We start from the raw sequence: 20773 nt of genomic DNA, 5'->3' as shown, positions 1-20773 counted from the left end.
TTCAACTACACTCTTAAAAATAAAGGTGCTTCACGATGCCATAGAAGAACCTTTTTGTCTAAATGGTTCCATAAAGAACCTTTAACATCTGAAGTACCTTTCTGTTTCACAAAAGGTTCTTTGTGGTGAAATAAGGTTCTTCAGATTATAAAAACGCAAGAAAGAGATGGTTCTTTAAAGAACCTTTGACTGAATGGTTCTTTGTGGACCCAAAATTGGTTCTTCTATGGCATCGCTTAAAGAACCTTTTGAAGCACCTTTATTTTTAAGAGTGTAATATTCATTTCTAACTTTATTTCAGCTTTATTTTAATGAATGATTTCTTTTAGTTTTACTTGTAGTTAACAGTAACAACACAGACAGATGGCTGCGTACAGGTAAAAAAAAATCACTTGCATGTTTAACAAAAAATAACTCTGTATGAGTTTGGAATGACATGAGAATAAATAATGACAGAACTTTCACTTGTAGCTCTTTAAATACTTTTATTTATTTTTTGTCGTATCTTATCAGAATGAAGGATTGAAATGTAGTTTAAAGATACTCCCTATTCATCCCTCTCCCCTGAGTTAAATTACACCATCCCAGAGGAATTCAGACATCAGATCACCAGTGCCACAATCAGTAATGGATGACGTGCACGCTGGCTGCTTATTTTCCTGACATCACGTTGACAGAGGACATTATTCATTCATTCTCCATCATTTCCTTCACGTCAGTGCAGCATAAACAGCGATTATCTGCTGGAGATCAAAGATCTTTCCAATAGCTGCGTGGAAACCTTGATTAAAATCTAAACGTTTGCTTTTGTATTCCAACTACTGACATGTCCCCTCGAAACCCCTTTAGGGTGACTAGTGAATCAACACACTGCTGTAGATGCTTCGCTCAGGTTTCTGAGAGAGCTAATGGCACTACAGGTTATTTAAAGGGGTCATATGATGCTTTTTTAAAGATCATTATTTTGTGTATTTGGTGTAACAGAATATGTTGACATGCTTTAATGTTCAAAAAACACATTATTTTTCAAATACTGTACATTATTGTAGGTCCTCGGTTTTATTGAGGGTTTTTGACGATGAAGATATATCACACAATGTGTCGTTGTCGCCGTGCGGCTAATTTGTTGAATCTGTGTCAAAATACTGCACATTTGATTGAACTTAACATTAACAAGAAGAGTTTTCACCTTTCTGTTTTATAAGCATTAAGTCTGTTTATCGTTCTATCTAAAATATCCATATGTCATGTTTTTTCCTACTTACCACAATCAGAATAGACCCATTTCTGGGTTGCAGCTGCCCAGTCGAGCACCAATGCTTTTAGAGCACGAGTGATGATTCCTACGGCGAATGGGTTAAATGTTCAATGGTCAGAAATCTTTGTCATCTCATTTCCAGCCTCATGTAGTCGTACAACAAGCTGTGTTTGATATACGAGGACTGGATGTCATTTGCATATCATCTCTTTCAGTTACAGTGACACAGAGTCAAATGCTGAGACTAAGAAAGTGTCAGTATAAATGGAACATACAGTACAGACCACCAGTGAAAATACTTCTGTTTTATTATTTAATTAATTCATTTAGGCTCTTTAGCATTTTAATTGACTCAGAAGATTATTGTACTGAAATATTGTATGCTAAAATTATGGTTTATGTGAATTAAAACACATAAGGTGATGACTTTGTCTAGTTGTGTGCACTTGGTCAAAAAATATGGAAGTCCATTTCCGACACAGAATTAAAAAAAAAAAGTAATAGCTATTTTTTATCTCCACAATTCTGAGAAAAAAAGTCAGAATTGCAAGATATAAACTCAGAATTGTGAGATAAGTTTTTATTTCAGATTTAAGTTAAGATTTGTTTTTTATTCTGCAAAGTTTCTGCAATTTAATTTGCAAAGTCAGAACTGTGAGTTTATATCTTACAATTCGGACTTCTCAGAATTGCAAAATGATTTTATAACTCGCAACTGTGAGACAAACTCGCAATTCTGAGAAGTCTGAATTGTAAGATATAAACTCGCAATTACGAGAAAAAAAGTCAGTTGTAAAAAGTCACAACTACCTTTTTACTTTTTATTCTGCGGTGGGAAAAAAAAACTAATTGCAAAATGTAAACTAAGAATAAAGTCAGAATTGCTAGATATGAACTCAGAATTGTGAGAAATAGTCAGAATTCTGAGATTATATCTCACAATGCTGCCTTTTTCCCCTCAGAATTATGAGTTTACATCTTGCAATTCTGATGTTATGTCTCGGAATTATTAAAAAACAAAATTTTAATCTCAATGAAAGAGTTCGGTCTTTCTTACGACATCAAATGAATCCTGAAGCAGGACTCAATCTCCATCAGCATACACACTACTGAAAGTGAGGGTCTCCTCATACCTTTGGACCCAGCTGGAAAATAAGGGGTTTGCTTCATCATTTTAACCAAGCAGATACAAATCTGAGAAACTCATGGACCTGCGCCTGGCAGATGGGAATGAAGTGGAAAGCTGAATTGAAGAGGAATATGAAAAAAAAACAAAAAAAAGCTTTGGTTGTGGTCAAACCAGCAGTTCCTCTCGATCTAACACATGCTGGCCCTGGTTGGTTTTGCTAAATGCCAGAAGGATAAAACAGACCACCACAAACATTTTTCCTTCGCTTTATGAAATATTTAGAAGCCACTCAGAGGAGGATATATTCAGATGCTTTTTTTCCAGGAATGAATTCTAGCTTTAAAATCTGCTGATTTTTCAAGCTCTTTATATAGCATTTGTGTATACCGCATAGCCAATATGATGTACAGTTGTGGTCAAAATTATTCATACCCTTGGTAAATATGATCAAAGAAGGCTGTGAAAATTAATCTGTATCATCAATCCTTTAGATATTTTATTTTAAACATTTACTAAAATCTAACCTTTCATTGGAGAATAAGAATTTAAAATGGGAGAGAAATCTCATTATGAAATAAATGTTTTTCTCTAATACACATTGGTCACAATTAATCATACCCTTTTATTCAATACTTTTTGCAACCTCCTTTATCCAATAGAACAGCTCTGAGTCTTCACCTATAATGCCTGTAGAGTTTAGAGAGCATCTGACGGGAGATCAGAGACCATTCCTTCATCCAGAATCTCTCCAGGCCCTTCAGATTTCCAGCTGCATGTTGATGCTTCTCCTCTTCAGTTCACGCTCATTTTCTATAGGGTTCAGGTCAGGGAACTGGGTTGGCCAGGGCAGACGCTTGGTTTTGTTCTCAGTGACCCATTTTTGTTTTGATGTTTGTTTGTGGATCATTTTCTTGTTGGAAGATCCAACCATGACCCATTATGAGATTTCTAGCATGGACAGTCAGTTTTTTATTTTTTTATCCATTGGTATTTTATAGAATCCATTATGCCATCTATCTGAACAAGATATCCAGGATCTCCGGCAGAAAAATAGGCCCACAACATTAAAGATCCAGCAGTATATTTCATTGTACACATGGGGTACTTTTTTATCCCTGTGTGCACCAAACACATCTTGAGTGTTTGTTGCTAAAAAGCAAATTTTTTTGTTTCATCTGACCATTGAACCCAGTCCCGTTTAAAGTTCCAGCCGTGTCTAGCAAATAAGTATGCTGGAGTTTGTTTTTGGATGAGAGCGTTTTCTTTTCTAGTTTTCTAGTCTAGTCTTTGGCCACTCAAACTCTCCTCCTCACCCTGCATTAGGACGATATAGACACACGTCCTCTTACTGTATTAGAGAAAAATATTTATTTCATATTGTGACTTTCCCCCACTTTCACTTTTTTTACTGTAATTAAAGGTTAGATTTTTTTTACTTTTTTGAATGAAAGTGGATAAACAATGCGGATTTATTTTCACAGCCTTCTTTGTTCATATTTACCAAGGGTATGAATAATTTTGAGCACAACTGTATATATTTTGTGTACCTTTATTTCTCTTCCTTAATGCACTAGGCAAGGTTTTATTGCATTTTCTGGTGTGTATTCGCCTATATCTATCTATCTATCTATCTATCTATCTATCTATCTATCTATCTATCTATCTATCTATCTGTCTATCTGTCTATCTGTCTGTCTGTCTGTCTGTATGTATTTATAATGCTTTATAAGGTATTATTTACAATTGTATTTTTAATCATTTTTTTAAATTTTAATTATCATTTGTTTCCAGTGTTGGGGGTAACGCAATACAAGTAACGCGAGTTACGTAATCAGATTACTTTTTTCAAGTAACTAGTAAAGAATCGCATTATTTTTTCAATTTACAAGAAAATATCTGTTACTTTTTCAAAAAATTAACGCCAGTTACTTTGTTTTCCCATTTATTGACTGACAAGCCTCCCATATTGGGAGAAATCGGAAGTGCAGTGTGAACATGATGTTACTGTAGTTCTAGACTAAATGTGAATGTGCATTAATTCATCCCACTCACAAAAAACAGATTTAGTATTCATCAAAATGAATTAAAACAGTGAAATGCAAACTCAGAATATGACGCAAACATGCAATAATTCATATGTTAAATAACACACATGTATCTAATCCCATTGTATTAACCAATGTCTTTGCTGCTGACCTTTGATGATCCAGTTCAACCATACTAATAAGCGAAAATGACTTTAGATAAACTAACAATTGTGCTTCATAGTTTTTTTATTGCTGAAGAGTGTTTCTTCTCCTGCGTTCTACTGTACAGACGTGAATTTACTTTTCCTTCAGCCTGAGGTTTATTCATTACACTTTTTGGTGTGAAAGGGCTTTTACATTTGCTATAAATAGAACTTCTTATATTAAAAACAATCAAGCCCTGCTTATATTTAAAAAGTAACGCGAAAGTAGCGCAAAAGTAATGTAATGCATTCCTTTCCATAAAAAGTAACTAAGTAACGTAATTAGTTACTTTTTTAGGGAGTAACGCAATATTGTAATGCATTACTTTTAAAAGTAACTTTCCCCAACACTGTTTGTTTCTATAATGTATTGTAACAAAGCAAAATTATTTCGTGCACATACAGCACATTATTGTCTGCACAGTTTGCAATTGTTCTGTATGCATTGGATACTCAAATGATAAAATGTGCAGTATAGATCTCATTGATCTGATTAATCTGCTTCATCAAAAATTTTTTAAAAGAGTAATGATTTCCTTCAATGCAACTCACTTTATAAATAGTGACACTAAAAACAATAGGCATCATGTAGTACACTAGTATTCCATGGCAAACATGTGGTCCAACATATCAATTTATGGCTCAACCAATGGAGTGAGTTTGGGGTGGGACTTCTTGTTTGAGTGTCCAATGGTGCAGTAATTAATTTGATTCTCTTTTTTAGTGTTTCCATTTTATATGTTAGTATATATTTATTGATATTTTTATTAATTATATCCTTATCTTATGATATCATCATGTGTTCAAAACCCATAATTACACACTTCATCTTAAATATGAATTATGTAAATGGCCGTTCCTTGAAAAACTCCATATTTATTAATACTTGTGAAGAATCTCAAGAAGAGTCGCTCTCGCAGCTTGAGAAACTAGATCAGCGATGATGGCACTCATCAGATGACACAGATTAACCAATTATCACCGCGTCACCTTATAAACCTCAGCGTAATTAGAGCGCTACCCTTTTGTCATCCCAAATGATTGTGTTTTGGAGCTCGTGCTGGTCTGATCGTGTTTGTCAGCCACGCTGATGATGCATTAGCCGTACTGTATGTGTGTCGATAGTTTCCAAGGCAACTAACTCCACTCTGTGAATAATGCAGCATTATAGAGTTGTATAAGAGACTCTCTTGTTACTGTAAGCTGACAGCATCAGGGGATACGAAATAAACGTATCATTACCCTCTTTGTTTAACAGAGGAAAACATCTACTGTCCCTGATGTGTTAAGGACGTACTGCTCAAGGGCACAATGGTTCAATGCAGGGTTTGAACCTACAACTTTGCAATTACCAGCTCAGACTGTTGGAATTGCAACTTTCCACTTAGAAAAGTGCAACACTTCCAACTCAGACACTGATGTGGAAATCCACAAAAACAAGATGCATGTACACAGTTAATTACAGACTTTTCAGAAAGAAAGAAAAAGCACTCAAATGCACAAATTAGAAAATTTCAGATTTGCTTAGTCAACATTGCAACATGCAGAGTAGATCCTCACGCGCTTGCACAAGGAATGCTAGCACTGAATAGCATCATAATTTGTAGCATAGATACGTGAAGGAAACCTATTTTGGACTTTTCCCTTCTCAATAGAGCATAGCCTTAAGTGCCATTTAGCTTAATACAACAGTTACCACTTAAATAACAAGCAAACATTTCACATTGTTCAATTGGGTAACAAAAGCTTAGCTGTTTTCAATAGCGTAGCAAGCTATCGAGCTATTTTTGCCAGTGTATCACTGTTTTTGTCACGTATTTGCATTGCAGCCTAACATGTGAGTGAGCTGATGAAATAACCAAACACAGTTCCCTAGAATATCTCCCAAACAGAAGTTTCATTCATTTTGGGGGGATTGGGTTAATTCAGACTGATTCATCGATTTATTGAAGCTATTTTACAGTTTTTTGTTTTGTTTAAATATTTAGGTAAAGTCTGCTATTTATCACTATTTATTAGTCTTTATTAATTTTATTAGTTGTAGTTAGGGAAAATTAATCTATAAGTTTCATTAATTTTGGCGATTGGGTTCGTTCAGACCGATTCAACAATTTAAGCAATTTTACAGTTATTTCTGTAGTGCATACATTTTCTATGACAGTTTATTATGGTGTTTACTCATTTTATTAGGTGTTGTTAGTTTAAATCTATCTAACTATCTATCTATCTATCTATCTATCTATCTATCTATCTATCTATCTATCTGAGCTAGACTATATGTGACCATGGACCACAAAACCAGTCTTAAGTGTCAATTTTTTTTAAATTGAGATTTATACATAATCTTTTTCCATTGATGTATGGTTTGTTAGGATTTGACAATATTTGGCCGAAATACAACTATTTGAACATCTGGAATCTGAGGGTGCAACAAAATCAAAATATTGAGAAAATCGCCTTTAAAGTTGTCCAAATTAATTCCTTAGCAATACATATTACTAATAAAAACTGAAGTTTTGATATATTTACGGTAGGAAATTTACAAAATATCTTCATGGAACATGATCTTTACTTAATATCCTAATGATTTTTGGCATAAAAGAAAAATCTATAATTTTGACCCATACAATGTGTTTTTGACTTAAGACTGGTTTTGTGGTCCAGGGTCACATATATATATTTGAGCTACATTCATATTTACAATTGATTTCACTGTTTCTATCTCTCTGCTTGTTTGTGTTTGCGCATTTCAGATGGTAAGGATTTTTCAGCGACCCTTTCTGCAATTACATTGTCGTGCAAGCTACTCAATGGACTCATTCATAAACACTGATTCATTCAGGAATGTTTCTATGAGAAAGTCACTGAATCATTCACTCAACCAATATGCTCAAAAACAGTGATTCATTGAGCAACTAAACATGTGATTATCTTTATGAGTGAATCACTGAATTGTTCATTCAAACTATTCATTCAAAAGCAGTGATTCATTCAGGAACGAAATTTGATTGTCTTTACAAGTGAATCATCCATTCAACGATTTGTTCAAAACCACTGATTCATTCAGAAACAAAAATCAGTGACTAGCTGGTTAGGAGAATGATTCATTTACAAATTCGGTGATGGTTTAGTGATAAAGACAGTTGGCATATTAGCATATTACTATCACTAAAAATGTTTGCAAAAAATAATAATAAGGCCTTAAGTCACTTTCTATAAAGTAGGGAGATGCTGGGGCAAACATGAGCATTCAGTAAATGCTTCTCAATACTCTAATTGCTGCTTCCTTGTTTCCTCGCTTCTCCGTCCTCCAGCCAGTGACCCGGAAATCGGTCGACGTCACGAAGGACATGTCAGTTCTTTAAATGCACCGAGTGGAGGTGAGAATCAAGGACAGAGGAAGCTTCTAGACAGGAAAACACAAAAGTCATTTTTGTCAAAACACCTGCATAAATTCTCCTCCACCTTCACACCTGTCACAATAGATTTAAGTCACATTTTACCTTTGTGGTTGAAAAGAAAAATACTTTCCATATATTTCAACAACGCATCTTTGACTTATTAAGATTTAATAAGAATGTCTTGATTAATCAAGCTCCAACAACATAACAGCAGAAACCGTAAGAACCGTGAGGTAACACAGCTGTGCAGAGACGTTGCTTTGAAGGACACTTAAGTGAGCAGGATAGTCGGTTTTACAAATATATCTTGTTGAGTTTCTCGCATCCATTCCATCTTAAGAGGCAGGAGCTAAAATGCAAGAAAACGACACAAGAAAAGGAAACAGGAAAGCACAACTTAAAAAAATGACTACTAGGCATTCAATCTACGTGTATGTGTTTCAAAATAGCTTCCCCAACACTGGTGCAATGAAACAGAAGCTAAAAAGTTACTAGTTATGAGTTAATACTTGTCTAGTCATCCAATCTTGGTATTTCTCCAGCAATCAAAAGCCTCCCTGACATTTTAGAGAGTCAGCCTAAAGAGGCAGATGATGATTTTCGGTAAGTGAGACGTCTGCTGAAAAAGCTTCTTGATCATTAGCTTGGATGCTGTGTTTATGGGATAGGTAGAGAGAAATGTCAGGTTAGGTTATGCCTCTGCTACATCATATTCAGCTGTCAGGGAGAGAATGAGAGAGCTGAGAAGAGCGAGAAAACACACTCAAAGGATGAAAAGAAGCAACTTATTTTGAACGCATTAGCAAACGGGAGCAGAAGATGGAAGGGACGTGAAAACATGCTTTCTCTTGAAAGAAAGGATTTGTGCTTTTGTTGTTGGTTTTATTTCATTGTTCGCATTTTTATTTTTCTCCAATGGACCACTTTTCCCAGCTCTGAAAAACATTCCTGCTGTTTAAATTAATTTGACAATTAAAACTTTTTTCCATAGTAAATTAGGTAATTTGCTACTGTTTAGTACTTCAGTCTGAGCTTACTTTATTTCAGTTAGTTGCCAAAGCAACATTTATATTTTTTGTTTTATTTATTTCAATGAACAATACCAATTTTAATAGTTTTCGATTTACTGATTAATAGCACAAATGCACACTTCAGAGAATCTCACAGCTGGATTCGACTGCAAGGTTTGTGAAATTAAATGTTTATTAGATATTCAAAGACTTGTTTAAATTTAAAAATGCATTTTTGCTGAATGCTGACAGTAAATGAGAAAATATTATAGAGTTTACTGTTCTATTATTAATATTAAAAAAGCAAAAGGTACAATACTTTTTCATATATCGTTTACTTTACCGTTTACTTAATATGTGTGTTCATGAGATGTTGCAGGGCCATCTCAGGTGAAAAAGCCTTGTCTGACATGAACAGCATTAACAGATGTTAATGCTTCTGTGCTTTTAACATTTATTATTCCTAAGGGAGTTTAAAACACAGATGTAAACACAGATGCTGTACTGTACATTTGTTTATATGTATGTATGTGTGTGTGTGTGTGTATATATATATATATATACAGGCATATATATGAGATAGCTAATTAAATTAACACGAATATATATTTAATCCACCCACCCCACCCAGACTAACATAGGCCATCCTACATTTTATGGTTACCATTGATTTTTTTTTCTTTTCTCATATTATCTTTTTTTATGTTCCACAGAAGAAAAACAGCATGTGGATGAGTAAACAATGACAGAATTTAAATTTTTGGGTGAACTATCCATTTAATACCCATTTAAAACTAATTCATTTCATGGCATTATTTATGCAGTTGTAATTGCAATAGAAATGCATTCATGCCACCTCTGAGCCGCAATAAACAGTCTATAAACATATCTAAATACCCATTAAGATGCAGCTTCTGAAAAAAAATCACGGCCACTGTAGCCTAAAAGTTTGTATAATAAATTCTAAGTTGAATCTAATCAAATATTTCATAATGTAGCTACTTTTTGTAACTTCTATTAGATTTTTTCATTTAACACAATAATGGCTTTAAATGATCTTTTGGAGGTAATTTCAGCCAGATTTTGTGTTAGATTAAAAATGTTAATCGCTTGATAGCCCTAAAATAAATGTGATTTTAGCACATAAACTAAATATACTATTGCATAGCATGTTCAAGGGGTGACTCGATTCAAAAACCTGGGTTTGGTCCAAGCAGGTGTCAGTGCCGCCCTGTCCCAACATGCATCTCTGTCTCTCTTATCTTCTGGGACCGAAGCTCCAGCAGCATGTTTGTGCCAGGACCTCTACTCAAGATAGCAAAATCCTGCTGCTGTCAACTTCTCGGTCTCAGATAAGCATCCCGTGTCTGCAGCTCCTGCAGGGTGTTTGGTGGAAAAAAGTACGAGAATTAATGGAGACAAAATGGAGACAACATTTTTTATTTGCCGTCTACTAACCCCAAAACCTCTAGCTGATGAATAGATGCTTAAACAGATAGGTCACTGCTTTCTTCTTCAAATTCTCAAGAGAAACTTTATTTATTTCAAAACACAAATATAAGCTGGAAAACAAGCTGGATGTGAATGTTCGCTTCAGAGGAAGGAGTATTTCCACGGCACACTTAATCAAAATGTTTTTTTAGTGAATTAGGCCATAAAGACAGGGCCGAACCGACAGCACAGCAGCTTTCTGAGCCTCGGGGATCTCTGGTCTATCGGTTAATGTACAGTTCGCTGGCTGAGCCAAACTAATCCTCTTCAGGTTCATCCCTAACATTCACTCAGTGTTGTACTGCATGCTATTATATCACAACAGAGAAACACTCTATTACTCATGTGGGTGTGTGTCGTATTGGAGATGTGAGTCTGGTGTGGGTGCATGACCCTTTTTCCTTCATTTTTTTTCCCCCAGTTGAAATCCCTTAATGGACATAAAATGTCATTCTGCAACACTTTTAACTTCTTTAATGTGACATATTATTGAATAAAACTGGATATTCAGTGGGCAGGATTTGACTTGGATAATGAAAAGTAGGTTATGTTTGTATGCTCAGTTCTTCTATTGCATTGCTGTGAACACTCACTTTTGGGACCTTTATTTAAAAAAATGTAGCAGCTCAACTGTAAAAACTAGCATGCAAGGCTATGTTTTCCAGATATGCGATTATGAACAGAAAGCATCATTTACTTTCATTCAGCAAGGATGCATTGAATTGATCAAATGTGACAGTAAAGAGATTTATAACATTGCAAATGATTCCTTTTGTAAATGAATGTTGTTCTTCTTAACTTTCTCTTCATCCAAAGATATGTCAATAAATAAATACAGTCCTGAAAAAAAAATCATTCAAAGTTTCCACAAAAATATCAAATTTGAATGATTTCTGAAGGATCATGTGGCACTGAAGACTGGAGTAATGATGCAGAAAATTCAGCTTTAATCACAGGAATAAATTACCATTTAAAATATATTAAAAATGTAATAATATTTCACAATATTACAGTTTTTACTGTATTTTTGATCAAATAAATGCATCCTTTGTAAGCATAAGGCACTTGAAAACATGAATTTTTTTATACACACTCTTAAAAATAAAGGTGCTTCAAGCGATGCCATAGAAGAACCATTTTTGGTTCCACAAAGAACCATTCAGACAAAGGTTCTTTAAAGAACCATCTCTTTCTTACCTTTTTGTAATCTGAAGAACCTTCTTTCGCCCCAAAGAACCTTTTGTGAAACAGAAAGGTTCTTCAGATGTTAAAGGTTCTTTATGGAACCATTTAGACAAAAAGGTTCTTCTATGGCATCGTGAAGAACCTTTATTTTTAAGAGTGCAGACCCTAAACTTTATTTAAATTTCTTGTTGTTTTTAAACACAATTATGTTCTCAAAGCTCATAATATCTTACATGTGCAGACCTGACCAACTCTTACTGACTCAGCTATTAAAAAACAATATCATCAAGCAATAATTTCGAAGGTCTGCCTTAATTTGAAACACCAATTTATTCGTTACACCGCAAGCATTTGTAGCAACATGCTGCACGCTGACTAAAACTGACAGTGTGCGAGGAGCTGCAGTCCCTTCTCCTTAAAAATGCACACACAGTAGTTTTTACAAGATGACTCCGCTGATGAAGGACTCTGGGCCGTCCGACCCAAATCACTGCACACTGATATTAAGGATTTGGCGTATGAACTAATTAGAGCACCATTAGCACCCGCCCTTCCCTTTGTCTCTTAATACATTACTTGTGCAGCAAAAGCTGGAGGGCGAAAAAAAGAGAAATAAACATAAGAAAGAAGAAAAACATGCATTAATCATCTACTCTGAAATCCAGGTTGGTCTACGGAAACATGCAAATTTAGAATATTGTTTTTCTGTGAGTGTTAGGTAATGCTTTGCGGTCTGATAGCTATGATGAAAGTGTCCTTCTGTTAAGCACATATGTTTAAACCTTGCTCAGTATAAAGAAATGATTGCAAAAAAGTAATTATGGTCTGGAATTGAAATGTTAAAGAGGTGCTGCAGTGAGAAACTGAACTAAAGTGCTAATTTCAGACCCCATTAAACCCAGTTTTGTGAGTTTTCTTCCAGGAAAATGCCATCTTGTTCTTTGACACGGATGGTCAAGAGTTGCACAATATGGTTATCGTCCATATCCAGGATTTTGATTTATTCAGAGTTATTTTAGTATCATTGAGATTCTTTATATTATATTTTATATTTATTCTTTATATATTTTTTTAATTTTACATTCAAAATCATAAAATTAAACTTTCAGTTAAAGTTTTAATAATTTACTTGTGTTTTTTATTTGTATTTTTTAAATGTACTCAGAGTTGTTTTAGTATTCACTGAGATTATATTTATTTTTTAACATTGTGAATTTTACATTTTAAATGTAATTTTAGTTAAAGTTTTAATAATTTTCTTGTGTGTTTTATTCATTTCTATTTCAGTTTTACTTTTAGTTCTTTTTGTACCTCGATTTAAACTAAATGAAAATGAGGAACGGCACTTTGGCATCTAATATTTTAATATTTTAATTGTTTTTAAACACAATTATGTTCTCAAAACTCATAATTTGGCATCTAGCTGATATATAAGAAGTTTATTTCTGTTTTATTTTACTTCAGTTAACATTTATTTTATACCAAAAAACATTTTTTTTTAATGGTTTTAGTTTTAGTTTATAATAAGCCTGTAATGAATACAGTCGATATTGGACATTTACTTTTGCATGCTCATTTATGCTGTTTTTACAATTAGATTGCCTTTGTCTTCATCCAAATCATTTTTAGACTAATAATTTAATAACACTGTTATATTTAATATTTTGCCAAATTCAAAATGAATGTCCATACTGTACATTATAATGCTGTATTGCCTAAATTCACATCTCAAATAACTACATTTAGTTTTACATATTTTATTTTTTTATTTATTTTATTAGGACAAACTAATTTTATGTAATAATTTAATCTGCCTATACCACCTAGGACATCCTTTTGTATTGCATTTCTTTGACTTATGACTTATGACAACCATGCTGGTGTAAAAGAAAGCACAATTTACCCACAAGGAACTTTATTTATTAAAGTAAAGGACATAGTGTCATTTAAGGTGCTTTAAATTAATATTAGGATGCGGCGGTTGCACTTCATGTGTTGGTCTATCACACAAGAGTCTGCATGCACAGTTTAAAGCCTCACTGCTTTGTGTTTCATGTAATTGTACATGCTGAACGCTGTTCTGTTTTTGGCCCAGCGCACACACTGTAAATAGCACTGGGAGCTTGTGTGGTGTAAGCCAGCCGCTTTGTTTTGCCAGGGTTTTGATAAAGAGTCTCTCAGCACTGATCAGAGGAAGCTTTGTTGACGAGTCTTTGTCGATTTATAAGCACACATGACATGAATCTTTATGAACACCACACTCCTTTCCAAAAAAAAAGGACGGGCACATACTAGGGGCACCTTCAACACACCATAACAGTCAAAAAGCCAGCATATCCAAAGACCATCACACATATACAAGCCCAAAGCATCATCTCTGCTTTTGACCTATTTGTTTTGCACGCAACGGAGAACAACATTGCAGCTTCTTACATAAGAGTATAATTATAGTCACTGTTGGTGGTTTGCGATTGGTGCACATGCTAAAATAAGGAAAATTGGAGCTGTTACATACTTGGGTGTTGTTTACTTCCTGACGAACCTCATTTTTTTGGCTTGATATTATTGTTTACTCAGACAGCGGTGTTTTAAAAAGGAAATGTATCAACCTTTTATCCCATTCAATTAAAATGATTTCCAACACTTAACACACATAACATGACGCAGAGTGAGGGCCAAATTGTTCCAAGAAAACATAATGAATATGTGTTTTCTCTACATTTCTCTCTACTTCATATCACAAAGTGATATTTTGCGCCCTTAGAGTGAATTATAAAGGGGTAAAAAGTCTGAGGAACAAAGTCAACTGGCATTTAGAGAAGATAAACTTTTTTCTATTTCTTTGAAACAGAAGTTATTTCCAAGTTATTTGTTTTGCGGTGTTTGAAGGCATGAGACAAAAGCTCTTCATATCTTTCAAAGCATCAAAAGACCTTTTAAAATGTCTAGCTGCTACTATAGAGAGAATATATTTTGTCATTTTTGCCAAATGTAATTTTTGGGTGAACCTTTCCTTTAAATGATTTTAGCTGTTGTACAGGTCAGAATGTCCATTTTGCACCTCAGAAGTGTACATCAGGCGTCATCTCCTATTTAGAAAAGATATGCACATTTTACAGAATACCTGTCAAAACTGTCATACATAATTCATCACATTTGCCAGATCTGAGCATGTCTTGTAGTGTCAGTCTGTTTGATTTGAAATGATGTGATGTCCGAGCCAAAGGAAGTCAGGTTTGGATAAATGGCATCCTGGAGGTGATTGTGACACCTAGATTTCACCTGACAACTGGAGATGTTTATGTTGATCTGCATCCATCTGTCGTGAAAAGCAGGTAATGGAACGAGAGCTTATGGTGTATGAATGAGAGGCAGTAGGTGTGGAGTGGGTGTGCAGATACATCACACAGGGCGGCTGAAATAACACACTGCGTTACACCATCACTGTACCCTCAAATACCTTTGAAGATCTTATTCATCTCAATAATTAGCGCCCCTGCAATGTGCTCATTTTCCACTCACATCCTCCATATGGTGTGAAACTGATCTATAATCTGAGGTTGTGGCGTTAAAATCATGAATCAGCATGCACATCATGTTTCACTTCTGTAATGTGACGTATTTCAAAATGAAACATGGTATTCAATGACAAATTAAGACTGGCTAAATAGACCGTGGTGACTAGCCAATAGGGATGGGATTGTAAAGAATTTTTAACGGTTCTAATAATGGTTTTATTACAGAACAAATGGAAGAAAAATTCCAAATTTCATTACCAAATCATGGCAACACTTTGATAGTCAACTTTAGACATTTGGCTCGACTTTGCAACTACTGTACATGTCAGCAACCAGCAGTGTTGCCAAGTCTGTGGTTTTACCTTGGAATTGGGCTACTTTTACACTGTTGCCGTGGGTTGTTTTTTAAAGGTGGGGTAAGTGATTTCTTATAGCCAATGTTGACATTTGAAATCACCAAAACAAACACACCCCTACCCCAAAAGGGTCTCACCCCTGTTTTGATAGCTCCGCCCCACACATACATACGCAACCCAGGCAACGATTAGTTCTGTGAAACAAAGCAAAACCAATGTTACACCGTGTCTACACCGGACACGAGTGGCGCGGCGCGACAAAATACTATAGAACTCATTATAATCAGTAATGCTGTCTACACCATAGATATATATACATATCTATGGTCTACACTGGATGCGTCGCGGTTTAATTAAATGTGCTAAACGTTTTGAAATAATATTTTCTTGTAAAACACACTCCACTAATCTTTATTTAGAACTTCAAAAAATAAATTTTTAATAGTGCACAGTAAAAGGTTTACACCTAAAGGATAGTTTGAGTGCTTTTGAAATAAAACAAGCTTCTTTGGAGGCCTAACTGAGACCCAACATTTGCAAACAAATGCAAAAAAATTCTTAAAATCTCCACAGGCATCATCTAATTTACAGGGTACTCAGTCTAATCTATTAAATCAGTCATTCCTAAACATTCACAGCAGTACGATATATGAGGATTTGTTGAGCTGTATCCCTGATGGGAAGATATTGCAAATTTCACATGCATATTTGTAATGTTTTATTCATTTTCTTGTTGATATGTGTACCAACCCCTGCACGCTCCACCACAGGAAGCCGGGTGATTAAAGGTGTTTATCAGCTGGAGTGGACGGTTTGCCAGCCAGCCACAGCGCATCGTAAGATGCATCATTCAGAGCGGAGTTCAAGAGCACTGCTGATCCACCCCGCAGGCAGCGGCGACGGCGAGTGAGGTTGACACAGCATGGCACACCTGTTTCACTGATCTGCTTCAAAATCAACAAATGACTGGCTGCCAAAGCCAGCGCGATTCCCCGATGAAGACTGAAGGCCAGCTCTACCGAGGTACTAATATTTCAAACTAATGAGGTTCTGTACTACTTGTAATTATACTTGATATTCTAAAGCAGCTTCTGTTGCCCAGGGTCTTTCATCGCTAAAAATGCGAATTAATCTATCTATCTATCTATCTATCTATCTATCTATCTATCTATCTATCTATCTATCTATCTATCTATCTATCTATCTATCTATCTATCTATCTATCTATCTATCTAACATCCATATATTCAACATCCATCTGTAAGGACTATAAATCATCCAGCTTTAAAGCTTTTCAAACTTTTCCCCAAACTTTACCAATTTAACATGGCTTCACAGTTTAATCTGGTTACACAAACCAGATGGTTGACCACCTTAAACTGCAATAACCAGTTGTTAGGACCATCATGAAACAACATTAGATCAGCTAGAAACCTACTACTATGCTCCTACTAAACCATCAGCTTGAGATGGATTTTAAAGAAGGGGGATGGCTGACTCACTAGGACAGAAGATCGGAAAAAATAACTCGCATTCTGATATATCATGCTGGTATTGTAACCAGCCATAACTGTGATCCTGAATATGTCATACATGCACAAACACATCTTACTGACACACACTTGACGTGTCTCTGTGGGAGCTCGTGTGTCAATTTGTTGTTCTACAGTACAATCACAGTAGTGCTTGTCAGCACACACTCTCATATTAACTCCAAAAGCTGTTGGAAAGCCGCCCCCTGCCATAAGACAGCTGCTTCCCCTGGAGTGTCTGTGTTTGCCCTCGCTAACACTGCCTGCCGCGAGCCAGGTAGCAGCCAAAGGGGTGCGCAGACCCTGATCACATGGTTATGTCACTTGCTACCTCAAGCTCAGTATCTGTACTTGCTAGTTCCTTCTCTTTTGGCATGATTGCAATGCATGAGACATTTCAGTTCTCTGCCTGCATGGATAGAGTACTTACACCGAAGGGTCAAAAAGCAATGTGACATTGGGTTTTTATGAGGTGAGTGGACGGCCATGCCCAGAATGAACTACTGTACATAGTTCACAGCTCTGCTGTCACTTCCTTCTCACTGTGTGCTCTGTTTCTTAATGTCTGCCACAAAATATATTGCTGATATTTTCTTGTTAGCTGTTATATACAGAGAAATATATGGTAAGATATTTCATTCACTTTTTTATAAATAGTATTTATAAAATACTACTAACAAATGCATAATATAATCTTTAACTACACATTGTCACATGAATGATCAGTCAGTAACTACACTGATTTAAATCACAGTAAGTTGTAAACTGATTGATTCGCTAACAAGAATGATTCATGTTCAAGAATCGGATTACACTGATTGTGCTATAAGTTTTTGATTCACTACAAGAAACTGGTTCAAAAGAGTCATTCACTGAGGAAACAGACAATCCTGTTACTTTATATCCAATATTTAAAGCTAGCTCTTATATGTACAGTAAAAAGAAAATAGCCACAGTTCAACCAATGTCTGTTTTACATGCAGAAGGTCGTGTGAAACCTTTTTTTTTTAAACCATTTTGTCCTTAGGAGAAATGTCTTTACATATGTGAATACATTTGCATTTCATGTATGTAATGACACTTTTATCCAAAGCAACTTACAGTGCATTCAAAGTATACACTTTATATCAGTTCATGCATTCCCTGGGAATCGAACCCATAACCTTATGTGAGACGTTGTCATTCTGATCAATTATTTTTGTATGTTTATATATATATATATATATATATATATATATATATATATATATGTATGTGTGCACTTAATGTAATGATATTCATAAAAATGCAATGACATTGATTGATATACTTTAGGTGCGGCTTAAAGAGGTCATATGATGTGATTTCAAGTTTTCCTTTCTCTTTGGAGTGTTACAAGCTGTTCGTGAATAGATAAGATCCCTAAAGTTGCAAAAACTAAAGTCTCAAAAATATTCTTTATAAAATTTAAGACTGGTCCACGCCCTCCTAAAACGCCTTGTGTATGGTAAGGGGCATAACATTTCCATCACTCGCTTGAGATATTCGGCTAATTACGACGCACTGGATAGCTGACCAATCAGAGCACACCTCACTTTTCAGACCGATGAGCTTTGTAAAAATCGACGCGTTTCAGAAAGGCGGGGCATAGAGGAGCTACAGTATGTGGAAAATAATGTGTTTTTTAAACCTTAAACTGCATAAATACATTTCATTACACCAAATACACAAAATAATGTTCTTTTTAGCAGCATCATATGACCCCTTTAAGTGTCCAATTACTTTAGGGGCCATTGGAGGTCCTCAATAATGGTAAAACTCTCAGCAAAAACATATTTCCAGTGGACAAAAGCCATTTACTCCAACAAAATGCACATCAAATTTCAAAACCGGACCAAAGATGACAGCTTCTGCATCAGTAGCCTTGGATGACTCCATGAGTCCTTTGAAAACCAGAGAACTGCCACTAGCTTGGGATCCAAAGCCCTAGAGATCCTCCAACCCAGTCACAATGAATCTGAATTTCATGTTGATGATTTAGGTGCAAGGTTTTTTTATTTTTTATTCCTAGACACCCCCTTAACACACACTCCAGTCAGGCAGCGCTCCCTGTCTACTTATGATCTTCTCCGCAGCCATATTCTTCACAGAGCGAGAACACAGCCCTCAGCAAGACGCGACTTCTCTCTCCAAAGTCTCTCCATGCTTTGGCGCTTGTTTAAAAATTCTCACAGAGACAAAAGATGGATTAAGTAAAGTTGCTTCAAATCCTCGGCAGGCGATGATGATAAATATGCGCTTTTTTTCTCCCTCAGATTTGATTTGCGATGAACAATGCAGCAGTTTCTATTCCGCCGTTCCTCCCAAGTTAATATTTCTACAACAAATTCTCCATCCACGCACGACGACCCAACTGAAAAACAATACTTCATTTTACAAGTCCCTGTAGCTTTAGCTACAACGTGAATTATTAATCTTCCACAGCTTGTGAATTCTTGTTTCAAAGCTTTGTATTTCCAGAGAGAGAGGGGGGAAATGTAATCAAACACTAAGAAAGAAGAGTCTGAGGGGCGCTTGGAAGGGTGCACAAAGTCTTCAGAGACAAACTGTCGCTGTGAAAGGAGAAAAAAGGACAAGCCTGACCTATGCTAGCATGGCTAAGCTTCACCTCAGGTGGGTTTCTGCAGCATGCGTCTCATGTTGTCATGTTGCCACCACAGTACCGCATCTGTCTCCCTCTCTCTCTCTCTCTCGCTTTCCTGAGGCCTGCTCATGAAGGGAAATGTTATATTTAGCTGACCAGTATTTTGTTTGTTCACTGGATGTAACGGTGCCCTTGGAAGACTGCCAGATTGCTGCAGAGCCCAATCTCTCTCTCTTTCTTTTTCTATTTGTCTCTCATATATATGCATACATTTATAAATATATATTTGATTGACTGCCTCGAACCTTTTAGCGCATGACAGCTGATTTATTGTGACATTGCCACCCAGAGTGAAAATGCCATGTCCAAAAGTACCAAGTTGACTTCACATTGCACTTCCAAAATACTAATAATCTTGTAGAAGCATCAAGAGTTATCAAAGAAAACTGCATGCTCATTTAATCCTGTCAATCATGAAACACTTTGGGTGTATTAATACTGTACATTCATTACCTTTATTAAAAGGACCGTTCACCAAAAAAAATAAAAATAATAATAATCTGCCATAATTTACTCACCCTCAAACTCTTCGGTCTGTGGAACACAAGAGAAGTTTTGAAGAATAATTATGCTGCACTTTTCCATAAAATAGAAGTGGATGGAGACCAAACACAATCAAGCTCCTAAATGACAAATAAGCACCATAAAAGCTTTATGAAAGTGGCCAATATAAATTATAAGTCTCAGTCATTGTTTACTCACCCTCAAACACATCTTTTTTTTTTTATCTGTGGAGCACAAAAGGAGATGTTTTGAAGAATGATCACGCTGCTCTTTTCCATACAATAGAAGTGGATAGGGACCAAAGACTTTCAAGCTCTTAAAAGGACAAAAAGCACCATACAAAGCATCATGAAATTGGCCAATACAACTTGTGTGTTATATTCCAAGTTTTCAGAAGTTTTGTTTACAAAAGACATATCAAAACATACCAAAGCGTTGTTATTCACTGAATATCTTGCCTTGACATTTTTGGTCTC

General features: G+C 35.5%; 1 protein-coding gene across 1 annotated transcript in view; it reads left to right on the top strand.

Moving 5' to 3' along the window:
* tmem168a (transmembrane protein 168a) overlaps positions 1–20773 on the top strand; it is a 56560-nt gene that overhangs the window by 5269 nt on the left and 30518 nt on the right. Inside the window, exons 2-3 of the mRNA XM_016266765.1 lie at positions 16349–16601; positions 19596–19762. The gene's annotated coding sequence lies outside the window, so the exon portion shown is untranslated. The remainder of the gene's footprint in view (positions 1–16348; positions 16602–19595; positions 19763–20773) is intronic.

The sequence above is a fragment of the Sinocyclocheilus grahami genome, unplaced genomic scaffold (assembly GCF_001515645.1).
Source record: "Sinocyclocheilus grahami isolate Dianchi unplaced genomic scaffold, SAMN03320097.WGS_v1.1 scaffold33.1, whole genome shotgun sequence".
NCBI classification, from domain to species: domain Eukaryota; kingdom Metazoa; phylum Chordata; class Actinopteri; order Cypriniformes; family Cyprinidae; genus Sinocyclocheilus; species Sinocyclocheilus grahami.
Note: the sequence above shows the minus strand (reverse complement) of the source record. Positions and strands in the feature narration are given on the sequence as shown.